Genomic DNA, 18,531 nt, shown 5'->3' on the forward strand with positions numbered 1-18,531 from the left:
CGAGACCAGCCTGACCAACATGGAAAAACCTTGTCTCTACTAAAAATACAAAATTAGCCAAGTGTGATGGCACATACCTGTAATTCCAGCTACTTGGGAGGCTGAGGCAGGAGAATCGCTTGAACCCGGGAGGCGGAGGTTGCGGTGAGCCAAGATTGCGCCATTGCACTCTAGCTTGAGCAACAAGAGCGAAACTCCATCTCAAAAAAAAAAAAAAAAGATTAATAAGCTGGCCAGTTATGGTGGCTCATGCCTATAATGCTGGAACTTTGGGAGACCGAGGCAGGAGGATTGCTTGAGGGACCAGACAGGACAACAAAGTGACACACACACAAACAAAAATTAGCAGGTCATGGTGGTACATACCTGTAGTCCTAGCTACTCGGGATGCTAAGGCAGGGGGATAAGTTGAAGCCAGGAGTTCAAGGCTGTAGTGAATCATGGTTACACTTGTAAATAGCCACTGCACTTCAGCCTGGGCAACGTAGAGCCTGACTATATGTATATTTGAAAAAATAAGACAAGTAAAGAAAAAGCAGCCAATAAGGAATATTTCCAGCTAGGCACAATAGCTCATGCCTATAATCTCAGCACTTTAGGAGGCTGAAGTGAGAGGATCGCTTGAGCCTAGGAGTTTGAGAACAGCTTAGGCAACATATCAAGACCCTAGTTCTACAAAAAATGCAAAAATTAGTCAGGGGTGACATAGCTGGGACAGTGCTTGTAGTCCCAGCTATTCAGGAGGCAGAGGAGGGAGAATTGCTTCAGCCTGAAGGTCTAGGCTGCAGTGAGCTGTGGTCCTGCCACTGAACTCCAGCCTAGGTGACAGAGCAAGACCCTGTCTCTAGAAAAAGAAAGTAAAATAAAAAATTTAAATGAAGAGTGTTTGCAATACCTACATATGACATCTGATATACCAAGAACCCTTGCAAATCAAAAGGTTAAAAAGCCTACAGAAAAATGGGCAAAGAATGTGAAAAACTATTGGAAACCTTATTTCTATTCTATGAAATGCAAATTAAAACAATAATACAATATCACTTTTTCTATAAAATTGACTGAGTTGAATGATTAACAATACCCAGTCTTGGCACGAGTGTAGATAAACAAGAAATTTAATTCACATTTGTTGGCAAAAGTTGTCCTGAACTCTTTGCAGAGCATTTTGGCAATATGTATGAAATTAAAGCATTCACTGTTTTTGACCAAACAACCCTACTTCTAGGAATTCATTTGTATAAGGTCATGTTTCTGTACAGTCTGTACAACGTGGAGCATTGCCACTTTTATAATTGCAAAAAAGATACCTCGGTGACATAGTTAGACTCTGTCTCTACAAAAAAAAAAAAAAAAATTGCCAGGCATGGTGGTGCTCACTTGTGATCCTAGCCATTCAGGAGGCTGAGGAAGAAGGATCACTTGGGCCCAGGAGGTTGAGATGGCAATGAACTGTCATCATACCACTGCACTCTAGCCTGGGCGACAGAGGGAGATTCTGTCTCAAAAAAAAAAAAAAAAAAAAAAAAAAAAAAAAAAAAAAAAAAAAAGAAAAGAAAAAGAAAAGAAAGAAAAGAAAAAAGAAGGGGTGACCAGGTGCAATGGCTCATACCTGTAATCCCAGCACTTGGGGAGGCCAAGGCAGCTAAAGTGGATCAGCTGAGGTTAAGAGTTTGAGACCAGCCTGACCAACATGGTGAAACCCTGTCTCTATTTAAAAAAGAAAAATACACACAGACAAAAATAGCTAGGCGTGATGGAGGGCACCTGTAATCCCAGCTACTCGGGAAGCTTAGGTGAGAGGGTCACTTGAACTTGGGAGATTATTATTATTGGGAGGTGGAGTTTGCAGTGAGCTGAGATCGTGCCATGGCACTCCAGCCTAGGCAACAGAGCAAGACTCCCATCTCCAAAAAAAAAAAAAGAAAAGAAAGAAAGAAAAAAGGGATGGAGGGTTCATTAATGCAGATTGTTTAAATACATCATGATTAATCCACACAATCAAACTTTAAAGATCTATCTTAAAGAACAAGGCACTTCTCTGTGTGCTGAAATGTACTGCATGTACAATTGTACTGAAATATAGGCATAAGCAAGTATGTATTCTCTATGTATGTGGAAAGAGTCTGTAATGTATTAAGAGGACAAAGCATGCAGTAAAGGAGGTATTTCCCATTTTGGAGGCAGGGAGGAAAATCTGGTGTGCATGTGTGTGAGAGAGAGTGCATTAGAATATGCGCAGAAAACACATCTGCGAACGCACAGCACAAATGCTTACTAATGGAGAGCAGGGGTGCTGGCCAGCTTCTACTCTGTCGTGTGTTTCCATTGTGTTCGATTTACTGATAATGAGTTCACATGACTTTTGTAATCTAGAGAGGGGACAGCATGTGTGAAGGTCTGAAGCAATAGGACGCATTTAGGGAAATACTAAAATTGGCCCAAAAAGGATGGCAGGAAGAGATGAGAGTGGAGAGGAAGGTGGCAGGCAGATGGCCCAGGGTAGCCCACGCTCTGCTGAGGAGTGTGGGGTTCATCCCGGTGCAGCAGGTTTTCTTTGTCCTCACTGGCAGCTCCTCTCAGTCTCCGAGGCTGCCTCCTCGTCTTCTGCCCACATCTGACTGTGGGAGTTTCTAATCTAATCCCTTAGGAGGCCATCAACTTTACTTAGTGCTGAAGAATGTCTCATTCACTCAATAAGTATTTGCAAGCCCCGCGTGGTGGCTCACACCTATAATCCTAGCACTTTGGGAGGCCAAGGCAGGCAGATCACTTGCATCCAGGAGTTGGAGAGCAGCCTGGGCAACATAGCAAGACTCCATCTCTACAAAAAATAAAAAATTAGTCAGGCGTGGTGGCATGCACCTGTGGTCCCAGCTACTCCGGAGGCTGAGGTGGGAGGATCACTTGAGCCTGCGAAGTCGAGGCTGCAGTGAGCTGAGATCTTGCCACTGCACTCCAGCCTGGGCAACACAGCAAGACCTTGTCTCAAAAAAAATAAATAAAAGAATAAATACAAGAGAAACTGGATTCCCACAGGTTCAGTCCTGATGAGGGTCAGTCCTGCTTCCTCGTCCCTTCTCTGTCTACACAGTCTCCTGTGACATCATCCATGTTGCTGGCTGTATAAAGCATCTTCATGTGCCCCTCCCATGTCCTCTCTCCTGCTTCGTCTCCCTGTGAGCACGGACTCGGGGATATAACTGCCTCCTTGGCACCTTCATCTGGTAGGCATCTCACGTCGAAGACTCAACTCTGGCTTTTAGCCACTCTGCCAACCTGCTTTTATTCTAATCTTCATCTCAGTAAACAGTGCCACCGTCCACCCAGTTGCCCAGGCCAGACACCTAGGAGTCTTCTTTTTTTAATTTAATTTTAATTTTTGTTTTTTTGGGACAAAGTCTCACTCTGTCACCCAGGCTGAAGTGCCATGGTGCGATCTCGGCTCACTGCAACCTCCACTTCCTGGGTTCAAGCGATTCTCATGCCTCAGCCTCCTGAGTGACTGGGATTATAGGCATGTGCCGCCACACCTGACTAATTATTGAATTTTTAGTAGAGACAGAGTTTGCCACGTCGGCCGTGGCTGGTCTCAAATTTCCGGCCTGAAGAGATCCACCCACCTCAGCCTCTCAACATGTTGTGATTACAGGCACGATCCACTCTGCCCAGCCTCTAGGAGTCTTCTTGATGTCCCTCTTTTCTTCCCTGCCTCCTGCTCCTCCTTACAATCCATTATTGAATTTTGCCTGTTTTATCTCCAAAATAGATCTCAACTTGTCCCCTTGTTCCCATGACTTTTGTCACTCATAGTCTAGGGAGCACAAGAAAACAAAGACCACTCAAATGAGAATAAGCAAAGTTACTTACTCAGAGTTTGCCATAGAAGGGGGTCAGCAACCATCACCTGCATTTGGCAGAGCCTCAAGGGTAGGGCGAAGTGAGGGAAAGCTTTTCTTTCTTTCTTTCTTTCTTTCTTTCTTTCTTTCTTTCTTTCTTTCTTTCTTTCTTTCTTTCTTTCTTTCTTTCTTTCTTTCTTTCTTTCTTTTGTTCTTTCATTCTTTATTTTCTTTCTTCTTTCTTTCTCTTTTTTCTTTCTTTCTTCTTTCTTTTTTTCTCTTTCTTTCTTCCTTTCTCTCCCTCTCTCTCTCTTTCCTTGTCTTTCTTTCTTTCTTTCTTTCTTTCTTTCTTTCTTTCTTTCTTTCTTTCTTTCTTTCTTTCTTTCTTTCTTTCTTTCTTTCTCTCTCCTTCTTCCTTCTTTTCTTTTCTTTTCCTTTATTTTCTTTTTTTCTTGACAAAGACCTGGCTCTGTTGCTCAGGATGGAGTGCAGTGGCACAAACACAGCTCACTGCAACCTCTGCCTGCCTCCCAGGCTCAAGCCATTCTCCTACCTCAGTCTCCCGAGTAGCTGGGACTACAGGCCTGCACCACCATGCTCAGCTAATTTTGTTTATTTTTTGTGGAGATGAGGTTTCACCATGTTGCCCAGGCTGGTCTCGAACTCCTGGGTTCAAGCAATCCACTCTCTTCGGCCTCCCATAGTGTTGAGATTACAGATGTCAGCCACCTCGCCCTGCCTATTTTTCCCTTCCCTTCCCTCCCTCCCCTCCCCTCCCCTCCTCTCCCTTTCCTTCCTTCTCCTTCTTTTTCAGAGTTTCGCTCTTGTCGCCTGGGCTGGAGTGCAATGGTGCCATCTCAGCTCCACACAACCTCTGCCTCACGGGTTCATGCGATTCTCCAGCCTCAGCCTCCTGAGTAGCTGGGATTACAGGCATGCGCCACCACGCCCGGCTAATTTTGTATTTTTAGTAGAGATGGGGTTTCTCCATGTTGGTCAGGCTGGTCTCAAACTCCCGACCTCAGGTGATCTGCCCACCTTGGCCTTCCAAAGTGCTGGGATTACAAGCATGAGTTACCACGCCTGGCCCTATTTTCACTTTCTTTCTTTCTTCTCTTTTCTTTCTTTCCTTTTTTTTTTTTTTTTTTGAGATGGTGTCTCACTCTGTTGCTCAGGCTGGGGTGCAGTGGCATGATCTCAGCTCACTGCAACCTCTGCCTTCTGGCTTCAAGCAATTGTCCTGCCTCAGCCTCCCAAGTAGCTGGGATCACAGGCGCCTGCCACCACGCCAGGCTAATTTTGTATTTTTAGTAAAGATGGGATTTCACCATGTTGGCCATGTTGGTTTTGAATCCTGACCTCAGGTGATTCACCCGCCTCAGCCTCCCAAAGTGTTGGGATTACAGGCGTGAGCCACAGTGCCCAGCCTATTTTTACTTTCTTAATAGTGTCTTTGGAAGTGCAAATGTTTTGAACTTTGAAGAAGTCTAATTTATCAATTTTATTGTTTTCTATCTATAGATCTATACATACAGACACTTCCTGATTTGCAATGGTTGAACCTAACAATTTTTTGACTTTACCATGATATGAAAGACATATACATGCAGTAGAAATCATACCAAATAACCATAAAACCATTCTGTTGGCCGGGTGTGGTGGCTCGCACCTGTAATCCCAGCACTTTGGGAGGCTGGAAGCGGGTAGATCACCTGAGGTCAGGAATTCAAGACCAGCCTGACCAACATGGAGAAACCCCATCTCTACTAAAAATACAAAATAAGCTGGGCGTGGTAGTGCATGCCTGTAATCCTAGCTACTCAGGAGGCTGAGGCGAGATAATCACTTGAACCCGGGAGACAGAGGTTGTGGTGAGCCGAGATTATGTCATTGCACTCCAGCCCGGGCAACAAGAGCGAAACTCTGTCTGAAAAAAAACCACCACACACACAACAACAACAACAACAAATCCTGGCTAACGCAGTGATACACTGTCTCTATGAAAAATACAAAAAATTAACTGGGCATGGTGGCACCTGTAGTCCCAGCTACTTGGGAGGCTGAGGCAGGAGAATCGCTTGAACCTGGGAGGCAGAGGTTGGGAGGTTGCAATGAACTGAGATTATGCCACTGCACTCCAGCCTGGGCAACAGAGCGAGACTCCGTCTCAAAAAACAAACAAACAAACAAACAAACAAACATTCTGTTTTTCACTTTCAGTATAATATTCTATAAATTACGGGAGATATTCACCACTTTATTATAAGATAAGCTATATGTTAGATGATGTGGCCCAACTGTAGGCTAATGTATGTGTCCTGAGCACGCGTAAAGTAGGCTAGGCTAAGCTATGATGTTTCATAGGTTGTGTACTAAATGTATTTTTAGCCTGATGTTTTCAGCCTACAATGGGTTTGTTGGGATGTAACCCCATCATAAGTAGAGGAGCATCTGCATATAATTTTGTGTGTGTGCATATATTTTTAAAGTCTAGCTGACAGGATTTGCTAATGAATTAGATTTCGGGTAGAGAAGAATTAAGAATGATTCCAGTGGTCTTGGTCAAGCAAGTGTCTAAGATGGGGGAAGGCTACAGGAGCAGGAAGTTGGGGATGGGGGATCAGGAGCTCTGTTGTGGATGTACAGAGTTTGATCTTGTCTGTTAGAAATCCATCCAGAGATGCTGAAAGGCAGGTGGAATCTGGAGTTCAGAGTCATTTGATAGATTAGGTGGATGAGTGAGGTTGCAGAAGACCAACAGGGGCGAGAGGGTGGCCTGAAAGGAGAGAATCGAGGCCTGCCCAGGGCGTGTGCACTTAGAGGTTGGATGATGAGGTAAACCCAGCAGGAAGACAAGAAGGATTGGCCAGTGAGGTGCAGTGAATCTTCCTGAACGTCAGTTTCCTTGTAATAACTAGGCAGTAGTCATTAATAGTACTTCCCTCATAGCATGATGGTGAGGTTCCTGGAATGTGCATTAAAAGTGCTTAGAGCAGTGCCTTGCACGTAGGAGCTGCTCAACACGTGTTAGCTAAAAATGAGAATTTTCTCTCTAAATCTTCTAAAGAATTGTGAAACCTTGCCTGCTGGCCTTAGCTATCAGGCGAGAGCATCTAGAGAGGGACTTGGAGCCCACCTCAGCCAGGAGGCCTGAGCACTGTAGGATGCCTGCTGCTCAGGGGGAGGACTGCTGCCCAGAGCCTGGCTCCATCAGGCTGGCCGAGGCACATTGCCAAGCCAGCAGGTTTGTGCAACAGATTTGGCTTCCAAAAGGGAGGCCCAGAAGGCCCAGACCCCCTCAGGGATAGTGCCTGGCTGAAGACTGTGATTAAGGAGGTGAGAGTTTTGAGTCTGGTAATTTTGCTATTAAACAGAAATGTGACTTCATTTATACTCCTGAGCCTCAAAGCCTGGACTTAAAGATTAATCCCCAGTGGGTGAGGATGGGGACCAGGACTGACTATATACTTTGCAGAGCCCACTGAAAATGGAAATGTGGATCTCTCAGTCATGGGTCATGAGGGATGTCAAGGCAGTTATAGCAGAGCATTAAACCAAGTGTGGGGCCCTTAGCACCAGGGCCCTCTGTGACTGCACAGATCATAGGCCCATGCAGCTGGCCCTGTCCGGCCCTGCTTGGTTTCCATCCACAATGATGAAGGAGGAGAGAGTCTGGAATGTTGAAGAGGGAGGCACTAGACACTTGTGGGTAGAGAGACTGCTCTGGCTGCAGTGTGAAGAGTGGGTCACAGTGAGCAGTGGTGCTCGGGGCTGTTGGAGCTTCATGCTGAGATGGGATAAGGTCTGCCCAGATGGGTGGGGAAGGGACGGGAGAGGAGCGGGACCCTCTCTCTGGGGAGGTTGCCCTGCAGCTTTCTGGCCCTCCCTGTTTCCTGCTCAGTTTTTCTGCCTTCTCCTTGGGAATTCTCCTGGGACTGCCACTCGGGGATGTGTATTTTTTTTTTTTTTTTTTTTTGAGACAGAGTTTCACTCTTGTCACCCAGGCCGGAGTGCAATGCCATGATCTCGGCTCACTGCAACCTCCACCTCCTGCGTTCAGGTGATCCTCCTGCCTCAGCCTCCAGAGTAGCTGGGATCACAGGCATGTGTGACCACGCTCGGCTAATTTTGTATTTTTAGTAGAGATGGGGTTTCACCATGTTGGTCAGGCCGCTCTCAAACTCCTGATCTCAAGTGATCCACCCTCCTTGGCTTTCCAAAGTGCTGGGATTACAGACATGAGCCACCATGCCTAGCATGTTCTTTTATTCTACTCCCTTTGGCAGGGAGGGAAGCTTCCCCCCTGGTGTGGGGGCTGAGAGCAGATTCTCCCCGTTGACAGAAATGTAGACACCACAACCCCTCCCTTGCAGCACCATTGCTATCCCTTCGGGAAATTCGGCTTGGGATGTCCTGTTGAGTCACTTCATACCCAGCCTCTCACTGGCATCCTTTGAATGTCATGACATTCAAAGGCTGAAAAAGTACAATATGACTTTATTTCTTAATTTAATTTAATGTTCATGAGACAAGGATTGAACAATAGAACTTAAAAAAAATGTTTAGACAACCTCTCTCTTATTTATTTATTTATTTATATATTTCAGATAGGGTCTCACTGTGTTGCTCAGGTTGTAGTACAGTGGTGCGATCTCTGCTCACTGCAACCTCCGCCTCCTGCCTCAGCCTCCCAAGTAGCTGGGACCGCAGGCAGACACCACCGCGTCTGGCTAATTTTTTGTATTTTTGGTAGAGATGGGGTTTCATCATGGTACTTAGGCTGGTCTTGAACTCCTGAGCTCAAGCGATTCGCCGCCTTGGCCTCCCAAAGTGCTGGCATTACAGGTTTGCGACACTACGACTGGCAAATACAACTTTTTTTTTCTTTTTTGAGACGGAGTTTCACTCTTGTTGCCCAGGCTAGTGTGCAGTGGCATGATCTTGGCTCACTGCAACCTCCACCTCCCAGCTCAAGGCATCCTGCCACCTCAGCCTCCTGAGTAATGGGGACCATAGGCACGCACCACCATGCCCGGCTAATTTTTTGCATTTTTAGTAGAGATGGTGTTTCACCATGTTTCCCAAGGGTCTCGAACTCCTGGGCTCCAGTGATCCTCCCACCTAGGCATCCCAAAGTGCTGGGATTACAGGCATGAGCCACCGTGTCTGGGTAACAATTTTAAAGAAAAAAATAACGAGAATGGTGTCACCAAAACTTTGGCACAAGGAACCTAGATACTGAGCTCCTGAGCATTCCTCTCAGATGCCCAGGGCACAGGGAACAGATGAGGCATTTCAGTCTCCATCAAATGGGGAGCATAGCTGCAGGAAGGACAATCATCATAAGCCCTAGTGTCTTTAGTAGACCCCTTCCCGCCTAGGCACTCAACTACCCACCACATCACTCCAGTCCCACCTGTCCAGGGGAACAAGAACGTCAGAAGACAAGAAACAATTCTTGAATGGTGGAATTTCAGGCACCATGGTTATCATAATATGTGTTGTGTTCATGGGTGTGTGATGGTGGCAGAGGGGTCTTTGTCTCCTACCTGGGATGAGATTAGTGTTGCCTCTACTTACCATAAAATGGATCCTCCCAGGACATTAAATCCAGCTTGTGAAAGATCTCTGTGTTAAATTGACCCACTCAATTCAACGATGAACCACAAGCATTCTGGAGCACTGTGATATGTGAGTGGGGCCTTTCCTGCAAAGAGTTCACAGGCCAGTGCAAGAATAAGAAAGCAGAGAGTTTTGAGGCACGAGTGTCCCCTGACACTGAGGACAAGCACGGGAGATGCTGGTGGCTTGGAGGAAGTGAGCTGGGCCAGCCCGGAGGTGAGGGAGGGTTTCCAAGAAGGACTTCTGAGTCCTGAGTGGTACATTGCTATGTAGGAGTGAAAGTGGTGGTGGTCTCCAGGCAAAGAGCAATTTCAAGGTCGATTGGCTTGTAATTCATGGACCTTTTGCTGGGACTCTGGATCCCACGACTCGAGCAGGTTCAAGGCCTCCATTTCAGTGAGTATCCTGCTTTCCTCTGCATCACCATTTTATCCCTTTTATTCTCATTTGCACACAAACATGTTCTAGTATCTCCCTTCAAGAAAGAAACAAGGAAGGAAGGAGAGAGGGAGGAAGGGAGGAAGGATGGGAGGAAGGAAGGAAGAAAGGAAGGAAGGAAGGAAGGAAGGAAGGAAAGGAAAGAAAGGAAGGAAAGGAAGGAAGGAAGGAAGGAAGGAAGGAAGGAAGGAAAGGAAGGAATGAAGGAAGGAAGGAAAGAGAGGCAGGGAGAGAGAGAGAGGGAGGGAGGGAGGGAGGGGTGGACCTCTCTATCAGTTAGGGTCCTGGCAGGAATCATAATCAGCTCAGATGGTTCAACTGATGTCAAAGAGGTCTAGGCTATGTTTCTGGTTATTCTATGAATAAAACCCACTGAGCTAATACTGATTCCCTTTTGACTACCACTGTGGAATTCAAGCAACCTGACATAGGTGAAAGGACTTTAAAGAGTTTAAAAAACAATGGTACAACAGGAAACCAACTCAATCAATGCATGATCATTATCATGACTTATATCACAGGTGTGAAAGTATCTCATGGCATTCAGATCCCACGAATTTTTGTCCGTGGACTCAGACACCTGCTGCATTTCCTGCAGGCAGGCAACAGAGCAAGGGCATTGAAAACATGAATTCAGCTTCAATGAATTTATCTAGAATGGTGCAATCAGAACACCTAGAAAGAGACTGTTTTCATTTCACCAAACATTCAGATTTTGTGTTTTGTGTTTTTTAGTGTTATTTTTATTTTGACTCATATTTGTGGGAATGGATGCCATAATCCCTTCAATGCTTTAACCCTGGAAAGGACATTACATCATCCTTCATTTCTAGTCACTCCTCATCCCCTTCCAAACAACCTGCCAGAAACAGCTGCCAGCCCTCAACTCACTGCCCCAATCCATGTGCATCGCCTCTTTCTGTAGCCTGTGATCATTGGGAAGCTTCTAGAAAATAATATCCTAGTTATGGAAATAATTGGCACTGTTCCAGTGTGCTTACTCATGCAGGGCTCAGAGGCTGGGAGCTTTATGTGTATTGCTCACTTAATCTCTGTGACAACCCTACTCAGGCAATTTTCAGATAAGAACCCTGAGGCTCAGATAAAGTGACTTGGTTAAGGTCACATTGCAAACGAGGGTTAGAAATGAAATTTAAACAATTTCCTGAACTGCAGCCCTCGTCTTTAAGTCATTTCTCATGCTGCTGCCTCATGGAGGCTGGAACCAGAGGGGGCAAAGAGATGACCTCATTCTGAGTCTTCACTTTATGGAATTATATGTCAATAATATGAGACCTCATCTACTCCCAAATCCAGGTTGCCAGATTCTCTGTTCATATTTCACATATATGTGTAATATATGTGACTATAAATTTAATAGGAAAGGAAGTTTCCTTTAAAAGACCCAGTAGAATATTTAGATGCCTATGAGGAAATTCAGTCTTGCAAAAGTAAAACAGTGGAACTTTTTTTGTGTTTTTTTTGTTTGTTTGTTTTGAGACAGGGTCTCACTCTGTCACCTGGGCTGGAGTGCAGTGGCATGAACGTGGCTCACTGCAGCCTCAACTTACCAGGCTCAAGTGATCTCCTGCCTCAGTCCCCCAAGTAGCTGGGACCACAGGCATATGCCACCATGCCCAGCTAATTTTTGCATTTTTTTATAGAGATGGGGTTTTGCCATGTTGACCAGGCTGATCTTGAACTCCTGGGCTCAAGAGATCCTCCTGCCTTGGTCTCCCAAAGAGTTGGGATTACAGATGTGAGCCACCATGCCCGGCCAAGCACAGACAACTCTTCCAACAAGTTTTGCTATAAATGTAAGCAGAGAAAGGGCAGAAGCTGGAAGGGGATTTGGGGATGAGGAAAGGTGCATTGGCCATTCTCCCATCCAAGATCAATTCACTGTCCGTTTGTGTCCCACTCTGGGCCCCGGGAGAGAGATCCTTTTGCACTGGATTACCGGGGCTCTTCTGGGAGAACACTTCCATATGGGTTCAGCCAAGGGGAGGCAAAGGCAGGAGAACTGAAGGCTGGAGGAAAGAGAGAGCAGGTGTTCTGCCCATCCTTCTCTGCTTCAGTGCCCTGTTTCTGGCAGGAGTTGTGTGCCCCTCCACGCCTGCGGTTCCTTCCAGACTGCCCTTTTTCTCAATGGCTCCTGGGATGCTATTTCTTTCCTTGGTCCTTTCTGGGCCAGGAGTTGTCACCCTACAACCTTCATTTGTCTCTGGTTGCTGCAATATCCTTGTTTGTTCCCTTAACTTTGTTAGTAGCCTCTTTGAAACAGTTGAACCATCTGAGAGAATCCTGATTTCTGCCAGGACTCTAACTGATAGAGTGTTCCCTCCTTCCCTACCTACCTTCCTCCCTTCCTCCTTTCCTCCCTTCCTCCCTTCCTTCCTTCCTTCCCTTAAGGGAGATACTAGAATATGTTTGTGTGCAAATCAGAATAACAGGGCAGATGGCTGGGCACAGTGGTTTATGCCTGTAATCCCAGCACTTTGGGAGGCTGAGGTGGGCAGATTGCTTGAGGCCGGGAGTTTGAGACCAGCCTGGCCAACATGGTGAAACCCTACCTCTACTAAAAATAAAATTAGCCAGGCGTGATGGCAACATGCGTGTAATCCCAGCTACTTGAGAGGCTGAGGAAGGAGAATTGCTTGAGTCTGGGAGGTAGAGATTGCAGTGAGCTGCGATAGCACCACTGCACTGCACTCCAGCCTGGGTGACACAGCAAGACTCTGTCTCAAAAAGAAAGAAAGAAAGAAAGAAAGAAAGAAAGAAAAGAATAAAAATAACAGAGCAGAAAAGGAGAAAATGATGATGCAGAGAAAAGCAGGATACTCACTGGATCAAAGGCCTTGAGCCTGCTTGAGGGCCTGGGATCCAGAGTCCCAGCAGACAATCATTGCCTTAGACTCCAGCAGGATACCTCTTCTGTGGCTGCAGGAGGAGAGGCAGGAAGCCTGGGCGCAGGGGCAGTAGGGTTGGTAGATCTGGCCTGAGGGCTTCCAGTTTCTCAAAGGAGGGCGAGCCACGCCCATCAGCTGAGGAGTGCAGGGGAGTTTGTGCAGATAGAAGACAGTATGAAATAGCCATCTCAGGGAACAGGAAAACGAACTTTCTAGGAAAGGTTGGTAGGATTGCCAGGTATGAGGAGTGCCAATTTGAGGTTTGTGGTCATGAATTTATTTATTTATATTTTATTATTATTGTTTTTTGAGACAGAGTCTCGCTCTTGTTGCCCAGGCTGGAGTGCAGAGGCACAGTCTCAGCTCACTGCAACCTCTGCCTCCCAGGTTCAAATGATTCTCCTGTCTCAGCCTCCTCAGTAGCTGGGATTTCAGACGTCTGCTACCATGTCCAGCTAATTTTTGTATTTTTAGTAGAGATGGAGTTTCTCCATGTTGGTCAGGCTGGTCTTGAACTCCTGACCTCAGATGATTCACCCTCTTTGGCCTCAGCCTGATGGCATCAGCCGGGCAAGGGTTTAGAAAGTGGAGGAGGAGAAATGGCTCAGAAGGTAACTGAATGAAAAGAGGGCATCCACATCCCCTCCTGGCTTTCCCAGGATGTTTCTCCCTACATCTCCCAGAGCAGTCCTGTCTCTTGCCAGGTTGCCTGAAAAAGCCCACAACAACTTGGGTGGCTTCAGTTTTCGGACGAATCAGGCCATTTTTCAACTTTGTTTCTCTTACAGCCTGATCCACAGCCTGGGTCTGACTGCGCTGCACAGATGGTAGTAATGTGTCTTCTAGAACAAGCACCTAGGGGCACACAGGAGTCAGATCCCTAGACAGAAGGCCCGGTTTCTTCTCCTGTAAACTGCATTCCCTCCCTCATTTGTTTATTCAAACATGTGTTAAGCACTACTGCATGCCAGGCCTATTTGCTTTATTTTCTTTACCTCTCTCAGCCACCCTGAGGGGAGGGATTATTTTTTATTTATTTTCATTTTTATTTTGTAGAGACAGGGTCTCACCATGTTATCCAGGGTTGTCTCGAACTCCTGGGCTCAAGTAATGGGGGGAGGGATTATTACACTCATTTTTACAAATGAGGAAATAAAAGCTCAGAGAGCTGAAAAACTTTGCCAAGGTCATATAGGGTCTATCTGAGTCCAAGGAGACTCACTATCCAGATAGGGAAAGAATCAGGTAGGGAAATAATAAAACATAAGTCGGTGTGCAAAGTTTTAAGGGAACATGGAAGTTAGAAAGATTACTCCTGTTATGGGGGAAGAGGCAGGGTGCATGTGAGTTAGACTTCCAGGATTAGCAGAAATTTACATAGGGAGCTGGAGAGGAAGGACTGCAGGTAGAAGTGATAGCCTGAGCAAAGACATCGTGACATGAAACTCCATGGTGTGACCACGATTGTTGAGTTAAAGACAGAGACAAGATTGTCTATAGGCCTGGGGTTCATAGACAGCCTCAAGAGGGTGGCTCACAAACCCCCAGACATTTGGTCTCAGTTGTGGGTGTCTTTTTTTTTTTTTTTCTAGAGACAGGCTTTTTATTTTCATCAATTCTTCAAACCAGGACATTCACTCAAAACAGCCTTGGGTAGCAGATAAGCTTGGAGACATCAGCAGGGATCGGGAACACAGGACCTTGTAGCCCTGGTTCAAGAATTCATACTTCACTCTGAGGCCAACAGGGAACCCACGGTGTTTTCTAGCTGAGAGAAAGCACCCGGCTTAAGCACCCTTTCTAGCTTTAGGAAGACAACACAGGTTTACTGTGAGCTGAAATAGATTGAAAGTCCTTTTATAAACTATAACACGATCTACTGTTTACTGCTGTATCCCTAGAGTTGAGCACAGTGCTGAGCACATACCGGGGGCTCAGTAGATATTTGTTGAATGAATGAATGAATGAATGTGCACAGGTGTACATCACAGCAATAAAAAGAATGTATATATCTTCAGGGTGGCTCCATACATTTCTTGACTGATTTAACTGAAGGTGAAATCCATGAACCCCTAGCTCCCCGTGTACAGCTTCAGGCTCTAACAGGAACCTACCGAGTTCTGAGATGACGCTAGGAGTGGGGGGGCAGGGGTGGGTAGGGGAGAGTGGGTTTGGTACCTGAGGGTGTGGCCACACCTGGCTGTAGGATAGGGCTCTTCCCACAGTGCCCTGTGGTGTCTCTGGAGGAGTGGAGGCTACACGGTCAGGATGGCCGGAATTCTTCTTTTCCTCCTTTGACATTCAATCCATCAGCTTGTCCTGTTGACTCTGTCTCCAAAACATGTCCTCTATCCCCTCTCTTTCCTCCATCTCCTCCACTCTCACCCGGTTCCTGCTCCCCACCTGGCTTGGGCCACCGCAGCTGTCTTAAAACCAGAGCCATGGCTGTGCCCTTGCCTCCCTACCATCTGCTCTCCAGGTGACGGCCCAAGGGATCTTTAAAACTCGCCACCTGCAAAGAACGTGGCTTTCTTAGAGTACTGTGCTTCTAAAAATTTAATATATTTTTGGATCATGTGGGAATTTTGCTAAGATGCAGTTTGTGATTAGTTATTCGGGGTTGGGCTCAAGACTGTTTCTAATAAGCTCCCAGGTCATGCAGTTGCTGCGCTCCTGGACCACATTAGGAGTAACAAAGGCTTGGATAAAAATCCAAACTTCCTTCCCATGTCCCACTTTATCTGGCCCCTGCATAGCTCTCCCACGTCATTGCCAGCCCTTGCTCCTCTCCCTCATCTTGCTATGGTTCCTCCGGCCTTCACTCTGTTCCTGGAGTATGCCAAGCTGCTCCTGCCTCAGAGCCTCTGCATGCTATATTCCCACTGCCTGGAGTGCTCCTTTCCTGGAATATTCCACATGACTTGTTTTTCTTTATTTACATCTTAGTTCAATGGTCAGACAGTCATTCTCTGTCCACTCCATCTAGTGAAGTGCCTTAGCCACCAGAGACTCTCGGCTATTTGCTTTTCTCTTCTTCTGCATAGCACTTATGAGTCTCAGTTTATTTTGATAATATATTTGTTGACATTCATTTCCTGTCCTTCCCTTCATATATGTTCCACAGGGATAAGGACTAGGCTTCCTTCACTCTGAGCCTATCCCAGAGCCTGGCACATGGTAAGTGTCCTCTTCATGCTTCTTGGGCCTGTGCACAAAAATGTTCCCACTGCTGCTGTTGCTGTTTGGATGCAGACAAGCTGGGAAAAGCAATGGAGGGACCTGAGACAGAGGAGAGGAAGGAGGGAATAAGCAAACTTTCTCTACTGAGGTGCCTCAGAAAAAGCCTCAAGGACCTGGAGATGATGCTGAAACCCTGAATCAACACATAATAGATGAATTCATCTAACTAGAAGAGATTCATTCTGGAAAGTGGGGAAGAAAGTAAAGCATAGTTCAATGAGTTAAGCATTTGGAACAGTTTCAGTAGACCTATAGTAAATATTTATCAAATAAATAAACATGCTGAACCCTTATTTTATGACCATCACTTTATGTTATATAATCTGTTCATCCTCATAAAACATTATCACCATCTTGCAAATAAGAAGCCATGCTACCAGATTAGGAGATTTGCCCAAGGTCATATAAGACTCACCCAAGGTCGGCCGGGCGCGGTGGCTCAAGCCTGTAATCCCAGCACTTTGGGAGGCCGAGACGGGCGGATCACGAGGTCAGGAGATCGAGACCATCCTGGTTAACACGGTGAAACCCCGTCTCTACTAAAAAATACAAAAAACTAGCCGGGCGAGGTGGCGGGCGCCTGTAGTCCCAGCTACTCGGGAGGCTGAGGCAGGAGAATGGCGTGAACCCGGGAGGCGGAGCTTGCAGTGAGCTGAGATCTGGCCACTGCACTCCAGCCTGGGTGACAGAGCGAGACTCCGTCTCAAAAAAAAAAAAAAAAAAAAAAAAAAAAAAAAGACTCACCCAAGGTCATACAGCGATTCAGAGACAGAGCTGACTACCCCACTCTCTGAAACAGCTCTATTCAAAGTTGTAAAGGCCATATTCCCTGTCCCCTTCCCTGCAGTGCCATACCACCTGTTACCAGTGACACACTGTGCATTTATCTGCTTGTCTGTTTCCTCTCACCACAGCATAAATTCCCTAAGGGTAAGAATCTTCGTTTTGTTCGCTACTCTTTTCCAGAGCCCAGAACAGGGCCTGCCATGTAAGTGGCACTTCATGAATGCTTACTGAATGTTAAAAGGATGAATGAAGGGATTATTTAAAAATCCTTATTTCGGCCAGGTGCCATGGCTCATGCCCGTAATCCTAGCGCTTTTGGAAGAGTGAAGCCAAGAACAGGAGTTTGAGACCAGTCTAGACAACACAGCAAGACCCTGTTACTACAAAAAATTTACAAATTAGTCAGATGTGGCAGGCATCTGTAGTCCCAGCTACTCAGGAGACTGAGGCAGGAGGATGGCTTGAACCCAGGAGTTTGAGGCTGCAGTGAGCTTTCTCGTGCCACTGCACTCCAACCTGGGCAACAGAGCAAGACCCTGTCTCTTAAAAACAAAAAACAAAAACAAAAAAGTTTCTTCATCTCTAAAGGGCAGTTCTGTAAACCTGTGGCTGACAGATGACTCAAATCCAGGCAAGAAGGCTGGAGGCCATTTGTGAGGAAGGAAAGCTGTAGCCTGCTGAATGCTTTTGATAATCAGAGGGAAGACTGTATCCACAGAGGAGAGACTCACTGCAGGGAGCTGGCATATTTTCCAGTCTCAGGCTCTGACATCACCCCTGTGGTGGCATGGGTGGGCATGAACGCCACAAGCTGGCAGTGGCTCTTCTCAGGATGTGGCTTCCCACATAAAGTGGCCCTAGAGGGAGAATATAATGACCAGGCCCCATTGGCAATAACAAGTTCGATGTAAGTGCATAAATAGGCACTTACCAGAAAATTTCTTGTGAGCCAGGCATGGTAGTTCATGCCTATAATCCCAGCACCTCAGGAGGCTGAAGGGAAAGGATTGCTTGAGCCCAGGAGTTTGAGACCAGCAGCCTGGGCAACGTAGAGAGACTCCATTTTTTTTTTTAAAAAGTTAAAGTTAGCTGGGCATGGTGGCATACTCCTATAGTCCCAGCTACTTGGGAAGCTGGTGTGGGAGGATTGCCTGAGTCTGGGAGGTCAAGGCTGCACTGAGCCATGATCATGCTACTGTACTCCAGCCTGAGTGACAGAGCAAGACTCCATTTCAAAAAAAAAAAAAAAATCTTTTGTGAATTGCGTTAGAATGAGTGAGTCATTCAAGCCTGGCAGCTCTGGCTGCTGGACAGAGGCTCTGAACCAGCCAGGCTGGATTGTGAATAGTCCCTTAAGATAGTTCTCTGCCCACTGACCTTCCTCTGTACCTAGGCTTCTCAAAATATAGACTTGAGACTGAGCTCAGACTAACCACATCAGTACCACCTGAGAACTTGATAGAAATGCAAATTCTCCTGTCCTGTCCTCTGATCAATAAAATTAGAAAGTATAGAGGTGGGGTCCATGGTTCTGGGAATTAACAAGTCCTCCAGGTGATTCTGATGCATGTTCAAGTTTGAGAACCACAACTAGTTTCCCCTTCATAATAGTTACTACTTTGCAAGGAGTCAGGTGGGGTTAAGGTAACAGGTTGAGAAATTCATAATACCGTGCAGGGGTCTTTTTATAAGTTGAGTGA

This window comes from Macaca nemestrina, chromosome 17, assembly GCF_043159975.1.
Source record: "Macaca nemestrina isolate mMacNem1 chromosome 17, mMacNem.hap1, whole genome shotgun sequence".
In the NCBI taxonomy this organism is placed as follows: domain Eukaryota; kingdom Metazoa; phylum Chordata; class Mammalia; order Primates; family Cercopithecidae; genus Macaca; species Macaca nemestrina.